The following is a 23044-nucleotide window of genomic DNA, read 5'->3' as shown; positions in this document are numbered from 1 at the left end:
TCATCCTCAGTTTTCTCCTATCACAGCCATTATATTCTGTAACTGTTTTAAAGTCACCATTGGCTTCATGGTGAAATCCCTGAGCGGTTTCCTTCCTCTCCTGCAACTGATTTAGGAAGGACGCCTGCATCTTTGTAGTGACTTGGTGTATTGATACACCATCGAAACATATTGATTCACCATACGCAAAAGGATATTCAAGGTCTGCTTTTTTATTTATTTTTACCATCTACCAATAGATGTGAGGCATTGTGGTTGAATCTGTGTTTTGAAATTCACTGCTCGACTGAGGAACCTTACAGATAATTGTATGTGTGGGGTACAGAGATGAGGTAGTCATTCAAAAATCATGTTTAACACTATTATGCAACTTATTATGTGACTTGTTAAGCAACATTTTACTCCTCAACTTATTTAGGCTTGCCTAACAAAGGGGTTGAATACTGACTCAACACATTTCAGCTTTTTATTTGTAATTAATTTGTAAACATTTCAAAATACATATTTTCACTTTGACATTATGAGGTCAGTGACAACAAATATCAATTTAATCCATTTTAAATTCAGGCTGTAACACAACTAAATGTGGAATAAGTAAATTACATTTACATTGACATTTTAGTCATTTAGCAGACGCTCTTATCCAGAGCGACTTACAGTGGGTATGAATACTTTCTGAAGGCACTGTAGGTGCTTGAAACACTTAATACATTCATCATGCCTTACCTATAGGTGATACTTCTGTCATAAATGTATGTTTCACAAGGTAATATGCTAATTAGTTATATATATATTTTTTATTTAACCTTTATTTAACCAGGTAGGCCAGTTGAGAACAAGTTCTCATTTACAACTGCGACCTGGCCAAGATAAAGCAAAGCACTGCGATTAAAAACAACAACAACACAGTTACATATGGGATAAACAAAAACGTACAGTCAATAACACAATAGAAAAATAGAAAATCTATATACAGTGTGTGCAACTGTAGTAAGTTATGGAGGTAAGGCAATAAATAGGCCATAGTGCAAAATAATTACAATTTAGTATTAACACTGGAGTGATAGATGTGCAAATAGAGATACTGGGGTGCAAATGAGCAAAATAAATAACAATATGGGGATGAGGTACAGTGAGGGGGAAAAGTATTTGATCCCCTGCTGATTTTGTACGTTTGCCCACTGACAAAGAAATTATCAGTCTATAATTTTAATGGTAGGTTTATTTGAACAGTGAGAGACAGAATAACAACAACAAAATCCAGAAAATAAATAAGTATTTGACCCCCTCTCAATCAGAAAGATTTCTGGCTCCCAGGTGTCTTTTATACAGGTAACGAGCTGAGATTAGGAGCACACTCTTAAAGGGAGTGCTCCTAATCTCAGTTTGTTAACTGTATAAAAGACACCTGTCCACAGAAGCAATCAATCAATCAGATTCAAAACTCTCCACCATGGCAAAGAGCTCTCCAAGGATGTCAGGGACAAGATTGTAGACCTACACAAGGCTGGAATGGGCTACAAGACCATCGCCAAGCAGCTTGGTGAGAAGGTGACAACAAGTGGTGCGATTATTTGCAAATGGAAGAAACACAAAATAACTGTCAATCTCCCTCAGCCTGGGGCTCCATGCAAGATCTCACCTCGTGGAGCAATGACCATGAGAACGGTGAGGAATCAGCCCAGAACTACACAGGAGGATCTTGTCAATGATCTCAAGGCAGCTGGGACCATAGTCACCAAGAAAACAATTGGTAACACACTACGCTGTGAAGGACTAAAATCCTGCAGCGCCCGCAAGGTCCCCCTGCTCAAGAAAGCACACATACAGGGTCGTCTGAAGTTTGCCAATGAACATCTGAATGATTCAAAGGAGAGCTGGGTGAAAGTGTTGTGGTCAGATGAGACCAAAATCGAGCTCTTTGGCATCAACTCAACTCGACGTGTTTGGAGGAGGAGGAATGCTGCCTATGACCCCAAGAACACCATCTTTCTGCTAAGGGGACAGGACAACTTCACTGCATCAAAGGGATGATGGACGGGGCCATGTACCGTCAAATCTTGGGTGAGAACCTCCTTCTCTCAGCCAGGGCATTGAAAATGGGTCGTGGATGGGTATTCCAGCATGACAATGACCCAAAACACACGCCCAAGGCAACAAAGGAGTGGCTCAAGAAGAAGCACATTAAGGTCCTGGAGTGGCCTAGCCAGTCTCTAGACCTTAATCCCATAGAAAATCTGTGGAGGGAGCTGAAGGTTCGAGTTGCCAAACGTCAGCCTCGAAACCTTAATGACTTGGAGAAGATCTGCAAAGAGGAGTGGAACAAAATCCCTCCTGAGATGTGTGCAAACCTGGTGTCCAACTGCAAGAAACGTCTGACCTCTGTGATTGCCAACAAGGGTTTTGCCACCAAGTACTAAGTCATGTTTTGCAGAGGGGTCAAATACTTACCCTCATTAAAATGCAAATAAATTCATAAAATTTTTGACATGCGTTTTTCTGGATTTTTTGTTGTTGTTATTCTGTCTCTCACTGTTCAGATAAACCTACCATTAAAATTATAGACTGATCATGTCTTTTTCAGTGGGCAAACGTACAAAATCAGCAGGGGATCAAATACTTTTTTCCCTCACTGTAGTTGGGTTACAGATGGGCTGTGTACAGGTGCAGTGATCAGTAAGCTGCTCTGACAACTGATGCTTAAAGTTAGTGAGGGAGATAAGAGTCTCCAGCTTCAGAGATTTTTGCAGTTCGTTCCAGTCATTGGCAGCAGAGAACTGGAAGGAATAGCAGCCAAAGGAGGTGTTGGCTTTGGGGATGACCAGTGAGATATACCTGCTGGAGCGCATACTACTGGTGGGTGTTGCTATGGTGACCAATGAGCTAAGATAAGGCGGGGATTTGCCTAGCAGTGATTTATAGATGACCTGGAGCCAGTGGGTTTGGCGACGAATATGTAGTGAGGGCCAGCCAACGAGAGCGTACAGGTCACAATGGTGGGTAGTGTATGGGGCTTTGGTGACAAAGTACATGCTGTTAGATTGCATGCTCTATCTAGGCCTATTTGTTTTTAATCATTTGATAACCTATCACAGGAGGGGGTTGTGTCACACATGGAATTTGAATAATTTTATAGGATCTCTATGGTGTCACATCACATTTATTAGTGTTAAGAAGGCCTTATAGGGTCTTACAAACCCTATATGTATGCTATGTTAAGGTCAAACAAAGCATTCCCTATTACGTTAAAGGGATACTTCGGGATTTTGGCAATGAGGCCCTTCATCTACTTTCCCAGAGTCAGATGAACTCGTGGATACCATTGCGCTAAATGACTGGACGTCTATGGTATCTGCTAGAGGTCATTAGCTCTTGAACTTTTCTGCAAAAATATAGATTTAGAGTTAGAAAAACTAGGATTTTTTCACAAGGACCTATAAAGGATACTACCCTCTACACACAACCTTCACTTTAAATCAAAACTTCAAACCTACAGCCTGGATTTTGGAAAACATTACATGGAAGGATTCTTACTACCAAGGACTATCCAGGACTATCCAGCTAACTTTCTAGTAAACAAACAACCAGCAGAAGAAGCACAGCAGAAACATCAAAATACTATCCAACCTGGAACTGAGTGCGTAATGTTCAATCTGAAGCTGCTTCTAAAGCCAAGACGTAAAAGGCATTACAATGATCTCTAGATATTTTACTTTATAAAGACTGAATGAGAAGTTAAGGCTACAGAGCTACCAAGCGTGCTAGGACAGAACAGACCCAGCTGCAACTTCAATTAGTACTGAAGTGTGAAGTGAGGTGTGAAAGCCCTTGAACCCAACAATGGCAACAGAGAATCACAACCTCCCACACCCAAATGCAGAGGCCTCTGAAGCCCCATGCTCCATGTCTTCAATACACCCCTGTGCAGAGGCTATCATAGTACAGTTCCCCTCAGAAATAAAAAATTACACTGTACGAAAAGACTACGAACAGAAGCTCCTCGGGGACAATCCAGAGACACTATTTGTGGACTGTTAAAAGACTGGGAACATAAGCAACTTAATTTTCCACACAGACAATCCCCTGGCATGGCACAGTGCTGTAAGAGCACACTACCCCTCTGTCAAGAGAGAGGGTATTGGCCCAGGGTGGAAACTCCGAATACTGGAAAACGAGGGCCCTGAGACTGAAACAGCCTCTATCAATTTGTACAAGGTTGAAACAGTGGTGGTGCATGGAAACTTCAAACACTTCCAACCGGTCTGAGGTCATCTGCTTTTGGCCTAAAGAGCAGGAACCTAGACTTCACCAAAGAAATCAGAAATGCAGACATTGCCTGCAAGAAACATGATATAGAGGATATGGACCCAATGGTTGCCCTCTGTTACACAGAGCTGGTAGACTCAGGGGGTATGCTAATTTGTTATAGATCAGACATAACCCACTCCATTAAATTAATCAAAACAGGAACATTTGGCTAGAAATTATAAAGGAAATTCTCTCAACAGAGAAAAATGGCTTCCTGTGTGCTACCTATATCCCCCCTATAAAATCCCCATACTTTAATGAAGACAGCTTATCTATCCTAGAGGGAAGATCAACCATTTCCAGGCCCAGGGACACGTACTAGTCTGTGGTGACCTAAACGCCAGAACTGGACAAGAACCGACATTCTCAGCACACGGGGACAAACGCCTACCTGGAGGTGAAGGCATTCCCTCCCAAATATGCTTCCCTAGACACAAATACGACAAAACAACCAACAAAAATGGGTCACAACTCTTGCAGCTCTGTTGCACGCTGGGTCTGTACATAGTCAATGGTAGGCTTCGAGGGGAATCCTACGGTAGGTACACACCTACAGCTCATCCCTTGGCAATGGGTACTGTAGATTACTTTATCACACACCTCAAACCAGAGTCTCTGAGCATTCACAGTGAGCCCAATGACATCGCTATAAGATCACAGCAAAATCAGTCTACTTGAACTTTGCAATTCTCGATCATGAGGCATCAAAGCCACACAAACTGCATACCTTTTAAGAAACGCTATAGATGGAAGGAAAATAGTGTAGAAACCTGCCAAAAACTATTGGGTAACAACAAATCCAATCCCTTTTAGATAACTTCCTGGAGAAAATGTTTCACTGAAAAGCCGAAACAGTATATTAGACCTTTTCAGCTTCCTATCAAATCTAAAAATGTCAAGCAGACAACCTAAAATTAACAACAATGACAAATGGTTTGATGAAGATTGTATAACCCTACAAAATAAATTGAGCAACATATCCAACCAAAAACAGAGACGCAGAAAACCTGAACCTTCACTATGGTGAAACACTAAAACAATATAGAAATATATTAAGAAAAAAGGAGGAACCGCATGTCAGAAATCAGCTCAATCTAATTGAAGAATCCATAGAATCTAACCACGTCTGGGGTAAATTGGAACAGAGTAAACGGACAACAATACGAAGAGCTACCTATCCAAAATGGATAGGTAGCCTTCGGCTCTATAACAAAGAACAAACAGCAAAAACATATACATGATCAACAACATCTTAGAATCAGCTATTAAAGATTACCAGAACCCACTGGATTCTCCAATTACATTGAATGAGCTACAGGACAAAATACAAACCCTCCAACCCAAAAAGGCCTGTGGTGTTGATGGTATCCTAAATGAAATGATAAAACATACAGCCCACAAATTCCAATTGGCTATACTTAAACTCTTTTAACATCATCCTCAGCTCTGGCATATTCTCCAATAAAGCCTGATCACCCCAATCCACAAAAGTGGAGACAAACTTGACCCCAATAATTATTGTGGAATCTGCATCAACAGCAATCTCGGAAAAATCCTCTGCAGTATCATCAACAGCAGACTCCAACATTTCCTCAGTGAAAACAATGTCCTGAGCAAATGTCAAATTGGAATCTTACCAGAATACCGTACAACAGACCACGTATACACCCTGAACACCCTTATTGACAAACAAACAAAACAAAAGCAAAGTCTTCTCATTCTTTGTTGAATTCAAATAAGCTTTTGGCTCAATTTGGCATTAGGGTCTGCTATATAAATTGATGAAAAGCGGTGTGGGGGGGAACCTGACATTATAAAATCAATGTACACAAACAAATGTGCATCTAAAATTGGCAATAAACACACATATTTATTTCCTCTGGGCCATGGGGTGAGACAGGGATGCAGTTTGAGCCCCACCCTCTTCAACATGTATATACATTAATTGGCGAGGGCACTAGAACAATAATAATAATAATAAATAATATGCCATTTAGCAGACGCTTTTATCCAAAGCGACTTACAGTCATGCGTGCATACATTTTTGTGTATGGGTGGTCCCGGGGATCGAACCCACTACCTTGGCGTTACAAGCGCTGTGCTCTACCAGCTGAGCTACAGAGGACCACACTAACAGTCTGCAGCACCCGGCCTCACCCTACTGGACTCTGAAATCAAACGTCTACTAGTTGCAGATGATCTGGTGCTTCTGTCCCCAACCAAGGAGGGCCTACAGCAGCACCTAGATCTCTGTACAGATTCTGTCAGACTTGGGCCCTGACAGTGAATCTAAGCAAGACAAAAATAATGGTGTTCCAAAAAAGGTCCAGTACCCAGGACAACAAATATAAAATCTATCTAGACACCGTTGCCCTAGAGCACACAAATAACTATACCTACCTCAGCCTAAACATCAACACCACAGGTAACTTCCACAAGGCTGTGAACGATCTAAGAGACAAGGCAAGAAGGGCCTTCTACGCCATCAAAAGGAACATAAAACTCAACATCCCAATTAAGATCTGGCTAAAAATACTTCTATTATTTATAGAACCCATTGTCCTCTGGTTGTGGAGTCTGGGGTCCACTCACCAACCAATAATTCACAAAATAGGACAAACACCCAATTGAGACTCTGCATGCAGAATTCTGCAAAAATATACTTTGTGTACAACGCAAAACCCCAAACAATGCATGCAGAGCTGAATTAGGACTATACCCGCTAGTTATCGAAATTCAGAAAACCTGTGTTAAATTCTACAACCACCTAAAAGGAAGTGATGCCCACACATTCCACCTCAAAGCCCTGACCTACAGCGAGATAAACCTAGAGAAAAGTCCCCTGAGCCCGCTGGTTCTGGGACTGTTCACAAATGCAAATAGACCCCACAGAGCCTCAGGACAGCAACACAATTACAGTGAGGGAAAAAAGTATTTGATCCCCTGCTGATTTTGTACGTTTGCCCACTGACAAAGACATGATCCGTTTTAATGGTAGGTTTATTTGAACAGTGAGAGACAGAATAACAACAACAAAAAATCCAGAAAAACACATGTAAAAAATGTTATAAATTGATTTGCATTTTAATGAGGGAAATAAGTATTTGACCCCTCTGCAAAACATGACTGTCACGTTCGTCTACCAGAGAGGAGGACCAAGGCGCAGCGTTGAAGGCGAACATATTTATTTATAGAATGATCACACGATCAAAACAACAAAACGATGACGTGACAGTCAATGGTAATACACAAACCAAATACGAACAAGAAACCACAATGAATGAGTGCAAAAACGGCTACCTAAGTATGACTCCCAATCAGAGACAACGAGCTACAGCCGTCTCTGATTGGGAGCCACCCTGGCCAACATAGATCTACAAAACCAGAAAGTGAAACCTAGAACACACATAGACTATACACACCCTGGCTCAACATATTAGAGTCCCCAGAGCCAGGGCGTGACAGTACCCCCCCCCCTAAAGGCGCGGACTCCGACCGCGCCCACCAAACACCACAGGGGAGGGACCGGGTGGGCACTCCGCTTAGGCGGCGGATCCGGCTCCGGGCCTGATCCCCGCTCCCTCTCCAACCCCCCAAAGTACCCCTGGTCCGGTCTGGCCCCGCTGGCCGGAGCTGGACTGCACACTGGTGGAGCGGATTGCTCTAGCTCCGGCGTGAAGCATCTGACCGGTGCCGGACCAGCCACCGGTGGAACAGGCACGGGCCGTGCCGGACTGACGACGCACACCACTGGCTTGGTGTGGGGAGCAGGAGCGGGCCGAGCCGGGCTGTCGAAGCGCACCACTTACTTGGTGCGGGGAGCAGGAACGGGCCGAGCCGGGCTGACGAAGCGCACCACTGACTTGGTGCGGGGAGCAGGAACGGGCCGAGCCGGGCTGACGAAGCGCACCACTGACTTAGGGCGGGGAGCAGGAACGGGCCGAGCCGGGCTGACGAAGCGCACCACTGACTTGGTGCGGGGAACAGGAACGGGCCGAGCCGGGCTGACGAAGCGCACCACTGACTTGGTGCGGGGAGCAGGAACGGGCCGAGCCGGGCTGACGAAGCGCACCACTGACTTGGTGCGGGGAGCAGGAACAGGCCGGACCGTACTGGGGACACACACCACTGGTCCTACGCAGGGATCTGGAATGGGCCGGACCGGACTGGTAACACACCCCAGTACCTCTCGCCGTGCCTCTACACCTTCCACCCCCTCTTCGACCAGTGGCCCCCGTAACCTGGCGGCCTCCTCTGCCAATCCGCTGGGCCGCTCTGCCGCGGTCTCCTGCTGGCCCGTCGTCCACGGCGTTAGCCCCCCCCTAAAAAATTTCTGGGCGTCTCTCCTACCCGTGGACCAGGTCTCCATGTCCCTCGCCAGCCTCAAGCCCTTCTCTTCCTCACTCGGCTTGACCCAGTCGAGGAGGCGAAGGAGATCTGCTAGAGATCTCCCTGGCGATGGCTCCTGGACACGCTGCTTGGTCAAATCTTGGTGGTTTCTTCTGTCAAGTTCGTCTACCAGAGAGGAGGACCAAGGCGCAGCGTTGAAGGCGAACATATTTATTTATAGAATGATCACACGATCAAAACAACAAAACGATGACGTGACAGTCAATGGTAATACACAAACCAAATACGAACAAGAAACCACAATGAATGAGTGCCAAACGGCTACCTAAGTATGACTCCCAATCAGAGACAACGAGCTACAGCCGTCTCTGATTGGGAGCCACCCTGGCCAACATAGATCTACAAAACCAGAAAGTGAAACCTAGAACACACATAGACTATACACACCCTGGCTCAACATATTAGAGTCCCCAGAGCCAGGGCGTGACAGTGACTTAGTACTTGGTGGCAAAACCCTTGTTGGCAATCACAGAGGTCAGACGTTTCTTGTAGTTGGCCACCAAGTTTGCACACATCTCAGGAGGGATTTTGTCCCACTCCTCTTTGCAGATCTTCTCCAAGTCATTAAGGTTTCGAGGCTGACGTTTGGCAACTCGAACCTTCAGCTCCCTCCACAGATTCTCTATGGGATTAAGGTCTGGAGACTGGCTAGGCCACTCCAGGACCTTAATGTGCTTCTTCTTGAGCCACTCCTTTGTTGCCTTGTCCGTGTGTTTTGGGTCATTGTCATGCTGGAATACCCATCCACGACCCATTTTCAATGCCCTGGCTGAGGGAAGGAGGTTCTCACCCAAGATTTGACGGTACATGGCCCTGTCCATCGTCCCTTTGATGCGGTGAAGTTGTCCTGTCCCCTTAGCAGAAAAACACCCCCAAAGCATAATGTTTCCACCTCCATGTTTGATGGTGGGGATGGTGTTCTTGGGGTCATAGGCAACATTCCTCCTCCTCCAAACATGGCGAGTTGAGTTGATGCCAAAGAGCTCGATTTTGGTCTCATCTGACCACAACACTTTCACCCAGTTCTCCTCTGAATCATTCAGATGTTCATTGGCAAACTTCAGACGGGCCTGTATATGTGCTTTCTTGAGCAGGGGGACCTTGCGGGCGCTGCAGGATTTCAGTCCTTCACTGTGTAGTGTGTTACCAATTGTCTTCTTGGTGACTATGGTCCCAGCTGCCTTGAGATCATTGACAAGATCCTCCCGTGTAGTTCTGGGCTGATTCCTCACCAAATACTTTTTTCCCTCACTGTAGACCCAACCAAATTATGAGAAAGCAAGAAAATAACTATTTGACACACTGGAAAGAATCAACCAAAAAACAGAGCAAATTGGAATACTATCTGGCCCTAAACAGAGAGTACACAGTGGCAGAATACCTGACCACTGTGACTGACCCAAAATTAAGAAAGTCCTTGACTATGTACAGACTGTGAGCATAGCCTTGCTATTGAGAAACTTAGCTACACTTCCTAACCTCCTGCCAAATGTATGACCACATTAGAGATTCATATTTATCACAGATCACAAAGACCCACAAAGAATTGAAAAACAAATCAAATATTGATAAACTCTCATATCTGTTAGGTGAAATACAGCAGTGTGCAATCACAGCAGCAAGATTTGTGGCCCGTTGCCATGACAAAAGGGCAACCAGTGGAGCACAAACAACATTGTAAATACCACCAAAATGTCTTCATTTATCTTCCCCTACTATTCATACTACAACTTTTTGCACATTGCTAAAACACTGTACATAACTAATAATATAACACTTCAAATGTCTATCTTTTTGAGTGCAATATTTACTGTCAAATTCAAATATTTTTCTGTTGATGTTTTGTCTTCTCACTTTTGTTTATTGCACTTGCTTTGGCAATGTAAACACGTTTCCTATGCCAATAAAGCCTTTTTGAATTGAATTGAATAAAGGGTTTCATTGTAAAAATCCTGAAGTATTCCTTTAACAATAATGCCATGTTATAACAGTGTGATGGACTTTGACCCATAATGAAGAAAGGTTAGCTTATACCTCTTCAGAACTGTAGTATTGGTGTGCATAGGGAATTGTCTCTTATCTGGTGCTGTTTAATTGAGGCCATTTGGATTAGCATAAGTTGACATGTCTGGAAGTCTGTTATAATTAATAATTAATAACAGACTTGTATGTAAAATATAATAATAAGATGCCATTTATCCAAAGCGACTTATGCATGCGTACATACATTTTACATATGGGTGGTCCCGAGAATCAAACCCACTACCCTGGCATTACAAGCGCCATGCTCTACCAACTGAGCTACAAAAGACCACACTCTAAACTAAGTTCTCTCACTCCTATTCTTCTATTGACTCCAGTGTGCTAAGGTGCTGCACTCAACACCCTTTTATACCCAATTAACACTCAAGGTGTGAAGACAATCCACTGGTGGTCCAACCATAACAATGTGTGTAGCGACTAGGCCTAACTGAACCATCTGGACTGTAGTAGTGTGTGGGGTTTGAGATGGCTTTACAATTGGAAAACACTATTTGCCTGTAGGAACAAAAACTGACGAGTTTCTTGCAGTTCATCTTGCAAACTACAGTACCAGTGACCTCTGTTTGCTGTCTGATCATGAGTCAGTCTAGAAAAGGTCAGAGTGATTTAACAATGACCTTAAATGCGTTGTTGTCCTCTGTGTTGTTGGTTGGGTAATTTTTTCCATGTTTATAGTACAATGGAAGAAAAAAGTGCCAGTGGGAGGATTACATGGACAATCACATTAAATCACAGATGTCTGGTTTTGATGGACAGACGGACAGGAGCAACTCTTTGAACTTTGCTAACGGTGTTGCATGAAAACGTGAAACAATGAATTCCTGTCATTCAACCCAGGCTGTATGATTTAAAGGAAGTGAAATATGAGCCAAAAACAAGTGTGCCTTCTTGCCATGGTTCTTTCTTTTTGAAGTCGCCCTAATTCAGTTATTTTCGTCATGACCGTCTATCCTTCATCTTGTCTTCTCTGTGCATTGTCCCTGTGGGGTTAGTAAGGTGTGTCTCCTCTCTCCTCTGTCCATCTCTGGTGGCTTCTGATTTCTCCAACTGAACCAGCCGCTTTGGCTATGGCCGCTGCCCCCTATCAACCCATCAAAGCTCTTGTCTGTCTGCTGATACGATCTGGCCTTTGTTTGGAGGTGACTGCTTTTAATGACTGCAGCTGCACACATTTTTCATTGCCAGACACACAGGAGGAGGTAGCCTTACCCCACCCCCCCACCCCCCCACCCTGAGCAACGCTTCCGTTGTCTTGGTTACGTGACATCAGAGTGCAGTAATCAAATAAACGTGGCTGCTCTGAATTTGGATTGCAAATGTATTACCGATCTCTTCTCCTCTTCAGGCAGAGGTGTGCCCCCCCCCCCACTATTCTTTCCCCATTCATTTTTCCCATAGGGATAGCGGAATGAACCAGAGGTAACTCATTTCCGGGTTTTAGGACTACAAGCTGGCGAGCTCTGTTGAAACGATGCTAAAGTGTGACTGTTGGAGGGAGAGGAAGGGAGGGTGGGTGAGAGAGAGAGACTTGACCGTGTCACAGCCCATAATGGCCCATGGTTAGGGTTACTCCTGCTTGAATAAACAGGCTGGGTTTAATAGAGATCGCAGTGTGACGACGCAGGACATAGAGCAGCTTGGCTGACACTGATCAGGGTTTGAGGGGGGGCGGGTGGAGAGGGAGGGTGCTCAGGTGTATAGAGCACTGTCACTTTGTGACCACTAGGGCGGTGCTACTGTGGTTTTAAAGGCTTCTGTATGTTACAGTAAAACAGAATTCATAATGGTGTAAGGACTATTTTCAAAGAATGCACAACAACACATTGGTGTCAAGTTATTATATAGTCAAGAAAAGCTGATGAGATGAGAGTTATTCGATTATGAAAAATGTTTGTCATTGATTTGAATAGACAAGTATTCACAATCATTGCTGACATTCTCCACACAAATTAAATATTTTTTTCCCATCTTCTCAAAAGAGCACAAGCATTTTAATTTGTTTCGATAGTTGCCTAGTGCTGCTCTTTTTGACATGATTCTGCAACGTGTTTTCCTTGTTTTACTGTCACTGTAAGGACTTCTGGTCCCTACAAAGATAGTTAAACCCCCCAAAAACACACACACGTCAGTACTAGTGATGGGGAAATATTTTTGGCAATATTATATCGATATTTGACTCCCAAGTATCGATTTGTAAAAAATGTAATGTATTTTCTTTTAAATAGAGAGATTTTTTTGCTAATGTAGGTAGCGTTAGCCGGCTGTACCTGCTCTAAAACTCCTTTTTAAATAGGTAGCCAACATGTTTTCAGCTTTTTTATTTCCCTGACTGATTGTTTTCTCTCTCTCGTCTCTCTGCAGCAGACATAGTGAGTTTGGAACATCAAATCATAATAAATCGCAGTATCAAATCGCAATACATATAGAATCGTGAGAATCACAATATTCTCACAATAGTATGGGCACCTAAGTATCATGATAATATTGTATTGTGAGGTCCCTGGCAAAATCCCAGCCCTAGACAGAGCTACGACTGGGAGGGTGGGAATGGATTCCTTTTGAGTGCCATGGACAATTCACAACAATACACACATCTAAAAGTAAAATAATGGAATTAAGAAATGTTTAAATATTGGGACGAGCAATGTCGGAGTGGCATTGACTAAAATACAGTAGAAAACAGTATGTAAACATTATTAAAGTGACTAGTGTTCCATTATTAAAGTGACCAGTGATTCCATGTCTATGTACATAGGGCAGCAGCCTCTAAGATGCAGGTTGAGTAACCGGGTGGTAGCCGGCTAGTGATGGCTATTTAACAGTCTGATGGCCTTGAGATAGAAGCTGTTTTTCATTCTCTCGGTCCCAGCTTTGATGCACCTGTACTGACCTCGCCTTCTGGATGATAGCGGGGTGAACAGGCCGTGGCTTGGGTGGTTGATGTCCTTGATGATCTTTTTGGCCTTCCTGTGACATCGGGTGCTGTAGGTGTCCTGGAGGGCAGGCAGTGTGCCTCCGGTGAGGCGTTGGGCAGACCACACCACCCTCTGGAGAGCCCTGCGGTTGCGGGCGGTGCAGTTGCCGTATCAGGCGGTGATACAGCCCGACAGGATGCTCTCAATTGTGCATCTGTAAAAGTTTGTGAGGGTCTTGGGAGCCAAGCCGAATTTCTTCAGCTCTGTCTCTGTGTCTCTTTCTCTCTGTCTGTGTCTCTGTCTCTCTCTTTGTGTCTCTCTCTGTGTCTCGCTCTCTGTCCCTCTCTGTCTCTGTGTGTCTCTCGCTCTGTTTCTGTCTCTCTCTCTGTGTCTCCCTCTCTCTCTCCTGTCTGTCTCTCTCACTCTGTTTCTGTGTCTCTCTCGGTTTGTCTGTCTGTCTGTGTCTCTCTCCCTGACCCTGTCTATCTCTGTCACTTTGTCTGTCTCTGTCACTCTCTGTTTGTCTGTCACTCATGTCTCTCTCCTGTCTGTCTGTCTCTCTCTCTCTGTCTCTGTCTCTCTCTGTCTGTGTCTATACTTGTCTCTCTCTCTCTCTCTGTCGGTCTGTCTTTCTGTCTTTATCTCTGTCTCGGTCTCTCTCCTGTCTCTCTCTCGCTCTCTCCTGTGTCTGTATCTCTCTTTCTCTTTGTCTCTCTTTGTGTCTCTCTCTCTCTCTGTGTGTCTTTCTCTCTTTGTCTCTCCTACTCGACCAACTCTCCCTTTCCCTCTTTCTCCTCTGTCTCTCTCTCTTTCTCTTTCTCTCTCCTACTCGACCACCTCTTCCTCTATCTCCTCTCTCTCTCTGTCCTCTTTCCTGGTCTTCCTCTATGTAGGCCTACGTTAGGCTATCTACAGTTGAAGTCGGAAGTTTACATACACTTAGGTTGGAGTCATTTAAAACTCGTTTTTCAACCACTCCACAAATGTCCTGTTAACTAACTATAGTTTTGGCAAGTCGGTTAGGACATCTACTTTGTGCATGACACAAGTCATTTTTCCAACAATTGTTTACAGACAGATTATTTCACTTATAATTCACTGTATCACAATTCCAGTGGGTCAGAAGTTAACATACACTAAGTTGAATGTGCCTTTAAACAGCTTGGAAAATTCCAGAAAATGATGTCATGGCTTTAGAAGCTTCTGATAGGCTAATTGACATCATTTGAGTCAATTGGAGGTGTACCTGTGGATGTATTTCAAGGCCTACCTTCAAACTCAGTGCCTTTGCTTGACATCATGGGGAAATCAGCCAAGACCTCAGAAAAAAAAATGTGTAGACCTCCACAAGTCTGGTTCATCCTTGGGAGCAATTTCCAAACGCCTGAAGGTACCACGTTCATCTGTACAAACAATAGTACGCAAGTATAAACACCATGGGACCACGCAGCCGTCATACCGCTCAGGAAGGAGATGCTTTGTCTCCTAGAGATGAACGTACTTTGGTCCGAAAAGTGCAAATCAATCCCAGAACAACAGCAAAGGACCTTGTGAAGATGCTGGAGGAAACAGGTACAAAAGTATCTATATCCACATAACCTGAAAGGCCGCTCAGCAAGGAAGAAGCCGCTGCTCCAAAACCGCCATAAAAAAGCCAGACTACGGTTTGCAACTGCACATGGGGACAAAGATCGTACTTTTTGGAGAAATGTCCTCTGGTCTGATGAAACAAAAATAGAACTGTTTGGCCATAATGACCATCGTTATGTTTGGAGAAAAAGGGGGTAGGCTTGCAAGCCGAAGAACACCATCCCAACCGTGAAGCACGGGGGTGGCAGCATCATGCTGTGGGGTGCTTTGCTGCAGGAGGGACTTCACAAAATAGATGGCATCATGAGGAAGGAAAATTGTGGATATATTGAAGCAACATCTCAAGACATCAGTCAGGAAGTTAAAACTTGGTCACAAATGGGTCTTCCAAATGAACAATGACCCCAAGCATACTTCCAAAGATGTGGCAAAATGGCTTAAGGACAACAAAGTCAAGGTATTGGAGTGGCCATCACAAAGCCCTGACCTCAATCCTATAGAACTTTTGTGGGTAGAACTGAAAAAGTGTGTGCGAGCAAGGAGGCCTACAATCCTGACTCAGTTACACCAGCTCTGTTAGGAGGAATGGGCCAAAATTCACCCAACTTGTGGAAGGCTACCTGAAACGTTTGACCCAAGTTAAACAATTTAAAGGCAATGCTACCAAATACTAATTGAGTGTATGTAAACTTCTGACCCACTGGGAATGTGATGAAATAAATAAAAGCTGAAATAAATAATTCTCTCTACTATTATTCTGACATTTCACATTCTTAAAATAAAGTGGTGATCCCAACTGAATTCTTACCAGGATTAAATGTCAGGAATTGTGAAAAACTGAGTTTAAATGTATTTGGCTAAGGTGTATGTAAACTTCTGACTTCAACTGTATGTCACTCTCTCCACTAGTCTGTAAGTGGGTGAGCTAAAGGATACAGGATTTATCGTTACAACCTGATACTAGCTGTCGGACTCATGTGACTGGTAGTCAGGTGACTAAACATTGCAGCTGCTATGTGGGTTTGTGTGTGTTGTGGTGCTCATCACTCATTGCTGTTCTTTGACATTTTTAGTTTTCATCCTCAACTCTCTGTTTGGTTTAAACTGTTTTGTATTTCTCCATATGCCTGCCATGTGGACACTGTTTTGTCTGACAGTGCATGTTCTGGCAATGAGTACATTCAGCGGACACACGCAGCCACACACACACACAGCCATATAACCCTTCGTGAGAGGGCTAGTCTCTCTCAAGTAGGGAACTCCACCTAACCTCCACTCCTTTCACCGGTCGAGTCCACAGTCCCATAGAGGTGTCTGTCTGTGAGTTGGTGTGTCTCTGTAAATGAACTTCCTCACCAGGCCTGAAGTGTTTCCCCCTTGCTCAGTTCTCTGAATACTGTGTGGGTTACGAAACGTCGCCAGAGCAAAAACAATCGCTCCTTTATATTAGGAGAATGCGAGGCCGAATCTAACGTTTTTTTGTCAACTCAACTCTCTTGTTTGCTTTCACCTCTAGCACAGATTAGACCCACATGTATTTCTCAGAGTCAGAGGAGATTTTTAAAACCTAATTTTTTTCAGAGGCCTCTGGGGAAAAAAAGAATTACCCCATTAGGCTAGTATCTTTCTGTCCTTTTCCATCAGTGGACATACCTGTGTTTACTGCACTGACAGACAGACAGACAGACAGACAGACAGACAGACAGACAGACAGACAGACAGACAGACAGACAGACAGACAGACAGACAGACAGACAGACAGACAGACAGACAGACAGACAGACAGACAGACAGACAGACAGACAGACAGACAGACAGACAGACAGACAGACAGACAGACAGACAGACAGACAGACAGACAGACAGACAGACAGACAGACAGACAGACAGACAGACAGACAGACAGACAGACAGACAAGACAAGACACACACACACTTAATTAAAAACATGTATAAACCAGTTTGACCAACATAGTAAGACGCAAACTTGTTGAAACATATATCTTACTCCTTGTTTCAATATCAGACAGACCATGTTGTAAAGTAACCCCCTCTGTAACAAGTATCAGTTGAAATCTAACTGACCTTAGTCATAATGTGTGCGTAGGCATCGTGACACACCTTTGTGTATCTATTACAGAGGTGTTACAGGTTTGAGTCAGTGGTTTTGGTGCAGAACAGAGGGAGGGTGTGTGTGTGTGTGTGTGTGTGCCTTTATCCACCTCTATTAACATCAAAATGGCATGTTGTTTAGATATTAATGCAACGTTTGAATTGTGGTGTGGGGCCATTGAAAATTGTTATGTTTGTAAGGTAGGGTCTCATGCTTTTACTGCACTCTCAAAGAATGACAGTGTTATTTTGACATCTGGGCTGATCGTTCTCTCTCCCAGTCAGTCATTGTAGCCTAGCTGCCTCTTTGTGGTGGAGGTTTGAGGAGAATGGGGCTAGACTGCTGGCCTCAGCACTTTAAGCGAAGCGTGTATTGATCCCTCCACATTAGCCTCTTCTCATGCCTCGCTCCGCCACCACCACCACCTAGAATACAATCACTTCCCTTTACAGCTTGGCCCTGCTGCCACGGCAACCACTGCAGATCAGGAGATAGGCTTCTGGTATAAGGTCTCTCTGTCTCCTCTTCTGTTGTACATCTCCATGACCTGGTTTGTTTTTATAATGCATCAAATTTAAGAAAGCGCACTGAAACAGTGACAGACTACATGGACTCCAATAAGAACCATTTGTTTTGGGGTTTTTTTCATTGGGAAAATTTTAAAACGTTTTGCTAATGAACATAACCCTGAGCTGGTGTAATCTGTCACCTCTACCCACTATTGCCATCCTTCTGTACACATCTATAGAGAACTGCCCGAAGAGACGTCAGTGATTAAGTCACCACTAACCTAATGCCTCCATATGTTCTTTTGTAGCATTGGAAGGATAAAAGAGAGCAGTTTGCAAAGGCAAAATTGCCTAATATGTGCTTCGGCACTTGTCGTCTTTTGTCTGTCTGTTACCACAATCATATCATGAATTTGAATGGAGGGCAGGGGCTGGCCCGACGGAGAGGCGGGTTGTTTTAACTTGCAGATGAGCCGATGGGCACCACCCGGGCTGGTGCTGCTCCGGTAGCGATTTGCTTAGCATTGCGCTAACAGTCAACAGGCTAATCTCTCTCATTAGCTCTCTCTCTCCACCGCTCCACTCACAAACACAAGTGGCCCATTAACCAGCTAGAGCATCCCTCGCTCTCCTTGCCGCCTCCCGCTTTGATGCCTTTTTGATAAGAGCAAGGATAATGAGGATAATCATAACATCGATGATAATTCACTATCCAGCGCAGCGGCAACACGCTAATCGCCTAAAAGCACTTCCTGTGTACTCCTCAGATGGATGCTCTTCGGACGTTCTTTTTTTAAATTTATTTTTTTACACACACACACTCCGTTGATATTTAAATGTGCGTGGCTGGTGGAGGAGTGTGTGTGATCTAAAGGATGCTGGTGCTCTCTAGCACCCCTGGTTCGGTGGTGGTCCGGTGGTGGTGCAGCAGTCTACACTGTAGCTCAGCTGGTAGAGCACGGCGCTTGTAACGCCAAGGTAGTGGGTTCGATCCCCGGGACCACCCCATACACAAAAAAAAATGAATGCACGCATGACTGTAAGTCGCTTTGGATAAAAGCATCTGCTAAATGGCATATTCTTATATTATTATACACACAATACTACATAATGACAAAGTAAAAACAGGTTTTTAGACATTTTTGCAAATGTATTACAAATAAAAAATGGAAATATCACATTTACATAAGTATTCAGACCCTTTACTCAGTACTTTGTTGAAGCACCTTTGGCAGCGATTACAGCCTCGAGGCTTCTTGGGTGTGACGCTACAAGCTTGGCACACCTGTATTTAGGGAGTTTCTCCCATTCTTCTCGGCAGATCCTCTCCAGTTCTGTCAGGTTGGATGGGGATCGTTGCTACACAGCTATTTTCAGGTCTCTCCAGAGATATTCGATTGGGTTCAAGTCCGGGTTCTGGTTGGGCCACTCAAGGACATTCAGAGACTTGTCCCGAAGCCACTCCTGCGTTGTCTTGGCTGTGTGCTTAGGGTTGTTGTCCTGTTGGAAGGTGAACCTTCACCCCAGTCTGAGGTCCTGAGCGCTCTGGAGCAGGTTTTCATCAATGCTCTCTTTACTTTGCTCCGTTCATCTTTCCCTCAATCCTGACTAGTCTCCCAGTCCCTGCCGCTGAAAAACCTCTCCACAGCATGATGCGGCCACCACCATGCTTCACCGTAGGGATTGTGCCAGGTTTCCTCCAGACATGACACTTGCATTCAGGCCAAAGAGTTCAATCTTGGTTCCATCAGACCAGAGAATCTTGTTTCTCATGGTCTGAGAGTCCTTTAGGTGCCTTTTGGTAAACTCCAAGCGGGCTGTCATGTGCCTTTTTACTGAGGAGTGGCTTCTGTCTGGCCACTCTACCATAAAGGCCTGATTGGTGGAGTGCTGCAGAGATGGTTGTCCTTCTGGAAGGTCGGCCCATCTCCACAGAGGAAAGAGGAACTCTGGAGCGCTATCAAAGTGACCATCAGGTTCTTGGTCACCTCCCTGACCAAGGCCCTTCTCCCCCGATAGCTCAGTTTGGTCGGGCGGCCAGCTCTAGGAAGAGTCTTGGTGGTTCCAAACTTCTTCCATTTAAGAATGATGGAGGCCACTGTGTTGTTGGGGACCTTCAATGCTGCAGACATTTTTTGGTACCCTTCCCCAGATCTGTGCCTCGAAACAATCCTTTCTCTGAGCTCTACGGACAATTCCTTCGACCTCATGGCTTGCTTTTTGCTGTGACATGCACTGTCAACTGTGGGACCTTAAATAGACAGGTGTGTGCCTTTCCAAATCATGTCCAATCAATCGAATTTACCACAGGTGGACTCCAATCAAGTTGTGGAAACCTCTCAAGGATGATCAATGGAAACAGGATGGATCTGAGCTCAATGTCGAGTCTCATAGCAAAGGGTCTGAATACTTATGGAAATAATATTATTTGTTTCATTTTTATTTTAGCAAAAATGTCTAAAACCCTGTTTTCGCTTTGTCATTATGGGGTATTGTGTGTAGATTGATGAGTGGAAAAATGATTTTATCCATTTTAGAATAAGGCTGTAACGTAACAAAATGTGGTGAAAAGTCAAGGGGTCTGAATACTTTCCGAATACACTGTCTATGCCTCAGCAGCCAGCTATAAGTTTACTGTAAGAAGTGTAATATATTGTCAGTAGCCGAGTGTAGATGCGGTGAGGAATCAAGCGCAGGAAACACGGGCGTTCGTCAACAGACTTTAGTAACAAAAATAAAGCACCAAACAGGCGAACAGCCAACCCAACCGGGAGGCAAAATACAAAGTACGCACAACACACACAGTGCGTAAAAATGACGATAGCGCACACAGTGCGGACTCTCGGAAAACAACAATCCAGAGAGTAAATACCAAAGAGCAACAGCTTGACAAATAAACAATACCACATAACACCTGCCCCCACACACGAAAACTAAATAGGCAACCAAATCAAACACTAACAAGGGACAGGTGTACAAACAGACAAAACCAAACAAACATGAAACATTGAACGGTGGCAGCTAGTACTCCGGGGACGACGACCGCCGAAGCCTGCCCGAACAAGGAGGAGGAGGAGCAGCCTCGGCCGAAACCGTGACATATATAAGCTATGTGTGTTGGTCAGAGAGGGAAGGGAGGAAGGGAAGGTACCTGGTTGCCTGCAGTAGGACACACACTGTTTCTACACCAAACATTACCTCTCCGCCACACCTGTTTGAACACAATCTAGCCTACACACAAAAGCTTTCTTTGCCACACCTAACGTGTGCTTGAAGAAAGAGCCCGTGTAGGGTGGCACACCTGTATTTGGTTAGGAGTTGGACCAGTAACCGAAACGTTGCTAGTTCGAATCCCCGAGGCGACCAAGGTGAAAAATCTGTCTGTGCCCTTGAGGTCTTAACCGTAATTGCTCCTGGGTCGTCGTTGATCATGGCTGACCCTGACCGTGACCCCACTCTCCGGTGGAGTCTCGGGAGTTGGGATATAAAAAAAATAACATTTACAATTCACACATGCGTATGTACATGTATTGTATTATATAACTAGAATTAGAATAATCATTCTATTTCCATGATTCCAACAGTTCACCCAAGTGTTTTGCTCTAAGTCAAATTGCAATTGCAACATTTGGTAAAATAAGGCCTAGATTGTTTGTTTGCACATATTGTGCAGCCCTACGTGGCAGTGTGGAAATGATCTCAAATGAGTGCAGGAAATGCAGAAATTGATGAAAATACAGAAAAAACATTGTGATGAAGTTTAGTTTAATAGTATAAAACATTCAGAATGGAGAAAGACTCATTGAAATCACTTAAAATGTATGTGTTGCCACCCTAGGGTCACACACTACTCATAAAGCAAAAATATACGTTTTTATTATTCAAAAACATAAAATACCGTTTAAAAAAGTTAATACTGTGTGATGATATTTTGGCCATATTGCCCAGCACTATGTACATGTGTGAAATAGGACAAATATAAGCACCCACCAAATTATTATGATGATTATTATTATGATGTGATGCCAATGTCTCATATGCACTTAAAAAACAGACAAACACGCACCTACACAGTGGTTATTGAGGCACCTACACAGTGGTTATTGAGGCACCTACACAGTGGTTATTGAGGCACCTACACAGTGGTTATTGAGGCACCTACACAGTGGTTATTGAGGCACCTACACAGTGGTTATTGAGGCACCTACACAGTGGTTATTGAGGCACCTACACAGTGGTTATTGAGGCACCTACACAGTGGTTATTGAGGCACCTACACAGTGGTTATTGAGGCACCTACACAGTGGTTATTGAGGCACCTACACAGTGGTTATTGAGGCACCTACACAGTGGTTATTGAGGCACCTACACAGTGGTTATTGAGGCACCTACACAGTGGTTATTGAGGCACCTACACAGTGGTTATTGAGGCACCTACACAGTGGTTATTGAGGCACCTACACAGTGGTTATTGAGGCACCTACACAGTGGTTATTGAGGCACCTACACAGTGGTTATTGAGGCACCTACACAGTGGTTATTGAGGCACCTACACAGTGGTTATTGAGGCACCTACACAGTGGTTATTGAGGCACCTACACAGTGGTTATTGAGGCACCTACACAGTGGTTATTGAGGCACCTACACAGTGGTTATTGAGGCACCTACACAGTGGTTATTGAGGCACCTACACAGTGGTTATTGAGGCACCTACACAGTGGTTATTGAGGCACCTACACAGTGGTTATTGAGCTTGGGCACCTACACAGTGGTTATTGAGGCACCTACACAGTGGTTATTGAGCTTGGATCAAAATTATAGGCTAGTTGTAGACGAATATAACAAGTGACATAAATGGAGACAACAACTGTGATTGGTTCCTACAAGCCCTATACAATACATATCAGCAGAAGAGAGGCTAGAGCAGGTTGCACTCTAGTCTAAAGTGCTGCCTGTTACTACAGGTATGTTTATGTTGTATTAAAGATGCAGTCCGGGATCTTAAGCACTTACAGATTCTTAACATATTGTCCGAATTTGTAGAAAGAAAAAATTGGGGAACCAGTTTTCGGGAACCCGTTTTGGCTCGTGAGCACTACTTTGAAAACTACTGGCTGAAATGATACAAACGTTTTGGTGCAGCACCACTCCTGTCT

The 23044-nt window shown here is 44.2% G+C and overlaps 1 protein-coding gene across 1 annotated transcript in view; it reads left to right on the top strand.

Moving 5' to 3' along the window:
* foxn2a (forkhead box N2a) overlaps positions 1-23044 on the top strand; it is a 39597-nt gene that overhangs the window by 5377 nt on the left and 11176 nt on the right. The window lies entirely within an intron of this gene.

Source organism: Coregonus lavaretus (genome assembly GCF_964263955.1).
Source record: "Coregonus lavaretus genome assembly, chromosome: 25".
Classification (NCBI taxonomy): domain Eukaryota; kingdom Metazoa; phylum Chordata; class Actinopteri; order Salmoniformes; family Salmonidae; genus Coregonus; species Coregonus lavaretus.
Note: the sequence above shows the minus strand (reverse complement) of the source record. Positions and strands in the feature narration are given on the sequence as shown.